At 49.6% G+C, this 2,500-nt stretch overlaps 1 protein-coding gene across 3 annotated transcripts in view; it reads right to left on the reverse strand.

Moving 5' to 3' along the window:
• tacc1 (transforming, acidic coiled-coil containing protein 1) overlaps positions 1–2,500 on the reverse strand; it is a 55,232-nt gene that overhangs the window by 29,730 nt on the left and 23,002 nt on the right. Inside the window, exon 1 of one of the 3 annotated variants that reach the window (XM_062553756.1) lies at positions 1–83. This exon is cut by the window's left edge and continues 1,000 nt beyond it. The exons of the other annotated variants lie outside the window; for them this stretch is intronic. The gene's annotated coding sequence lies outside the window, so the exon portion shown is untranslated. Of the gene's footprint in view, positions 84–2,500 lie in introns of those variants that run through there. 3 annotated transcript variants of the gene reach the window in all.

Here is a 2,500-nt window from a genome sequence, read left to right on the forward strand (position 1 = left end):
GGGGGGGCCAGGAAAGGATCGGGCTGCACAGCAACACTGGGGCCCTGCACCCACAGACTGGGTGGCCCTGTGGTCGGAGAGTGGTACCTCCCCCAAACCCCCTTCCACTCTCTTTTCTCTCTCTCTCTCTCTCTCTCTCTCTCTCTCTCTCTCTCTCATTTCTCTCTCTCCCTTTTCTCTCTCTCCCTCTCTCTCCCTTTTCTCTCTCTTTCTCTCTCCCTCTCTCTGTTGGGCTTAGGGCTTCTCTCATGCAAAGAAGCAGAAGACGGAAAACAAACACACTGGCAGACTGAGGAGGAGTTTAAGAGTGTGCTTGTGTGTGTGTATGTGTCTCTCTGTGTGTGTGTGTGTGTGTGTGTAAGAGAGAGAGAGTGTGTTTGTGTGTGCATGAATATGTGTATGCATGGTGTGGTGTGGTGTGTGTCTGTGTGTGAGAAAGTGTGTGTGTGTGGGTATATATGTGTGTGTGTGTGTGTGTGTGTGTGTGTGTGTGTGTGTGTATGGTGTGTGTGTGTGTGTGTGTGTGAGAGAGAGAGAGAGTGCGTGTGTGTCTCTGTGTCTGTGTGTGTTTTAGAGGGGAGGGTTTGGAATGCTTCAACACTCAGCTCCTCCTTGCTCTGTATTCGTTTAACCGTCTCCCTGCACCCCAGAGGAACCTGTTCTTTCTATCAGAGAGAGAGAGAGAGAGAGAGAGAGAGACAGCTGCCCCTTTCATCTCTCCTCTTCATCTGTCTATCTCTTTGTCTGTCTCTCTGCTCCACTCTTCATCTCTGAGACCCTGCATTCTTTCCATCTCTCTTCCCTGTGTCTTTCCTTTCTGGAGCTTATCTCTATTGTTCTCCATCACAGTTTCTTACTCTCTTCCCTTCCTCCATAGTCCATACCACACACACACACACACACACACACACACACACACACACACACACACACAGACACACACACACACACACACACGCCCAGTCTTTTCCCCTCCAGGTGCTGATACCTGTTTGGCACTCTGACCAGCTCAAAACTGCTTCAGGGGCCTAATTCTCTCCCTCTCTTTCTCTCTATCTCTTTTCTCTCACTCTATCCCTCTCTCTCTCTTTCCACCTGTCTAAACTCCTGTCTTTGTCTTAATCCAACTGAATAATTCAATTCCTATTGGCACTGCCTGGCATGACTAATATTTCCCTGGATCTGATCTCTCTGTCTTTCTCTCTCTGCCTCTCTCTCTCGCTCTGTCTCTCTCTCTCTCCATTCTGTTCTTCCTTCACCTGTTGCACTGCATCCCGTGTGTATCTTCTTTACTCTGTAAAAGTGTGAGATGTGGTACACTGCCGTGGTGGGACAGAGAGACTACTGTACTGTACTGTGTGTGAGACTGTGCTATCTTCACTTATCACACACACACACACACACACATACACACAAACATACATACACACACACACACACACACACACACACACACACACATGTGAGATGGCGCTATCTTCACTTATCAGCGGAGGAGGCTCTTCATTGGGCATGAGGGATTAACGGAGAACCTGTCTGATATCCACACATCTGCAACCCCCCACCCCACACACACACACAGACACACACACACACACACACAGACACACAGACAGACACATACACACACACACAGACACACACACACACACACACACACACACACACACACACACACACACACACATGTCTCCCAGAAGACAGACAGCACACGCACAGTAAGATAAGATATAACACAGAAAATGATCCGCTGGAAATGGACTTCGTAGGAGAGGTCAAAATCAAGGCGACTCTGGATAAGCACAAAGAACACTGATTGTGGTACGTACAGTAACGTGTGTGTGTGTGTGTGTGTGTGTGTGTGTGTGTGTGTGTGTGTGTGCTTGTGTGCGTGTACTGTATGTGAGGCTACCCCCAAACAACCCCAACAAATCAAACTTCAGTCACGCAAACACAGACACGCAAACACACCTACACACACACAGCCCCAAGATGACAATGCATCTCCTTTATGGAAGATCCCTGGAGAAGAGTCTGAGAAAACCAACCGTTCCTGACTGTCCACCCACCCACCACACTGCACACACACTGCACACACACACACACACACACACTCTCTTTCTCACACACACACGTATACAAATGCAGACAGACACACTCACACACACACACAAACACAAACACTCTCTCTCTCACACACACACATATACACATACAGACCAACACAAACACACACACACTCACTCTCTCTCACACACACACATACTGTATACACCGACTGTGTCGAGCAGCATTATGTAACTGGACCTCGGCTCTAGAGAGCAGACCAGACGAGCCGAACCCAGAGTTCCAGCCTCCGCACACAGGCTGATATACGACCGTCACCCCCCACACACCCCCCCCCCCCCCCATTCCCCCAGGCCCAGGCGCAGGGGAAAACACCCCACCCCAGCGCAGCGCAGTACAAAAGACACATGTCTGCGTTAGCGCTAGCCGCTAG

This window comes from Sardina pilchardus, chromosome 14, assembly GCF_963854185.1.
Source record: "Sardina pilchardus chromosome 14, fSarPil1.1, whole genome shotgun sequence".
NCBI classification, from domain to species: Eukaryota; Metazoa; Chordata; class Actinopteri; order Clupeiformes; family Clupeidae; genus Sardina; species Sardina pilchardus.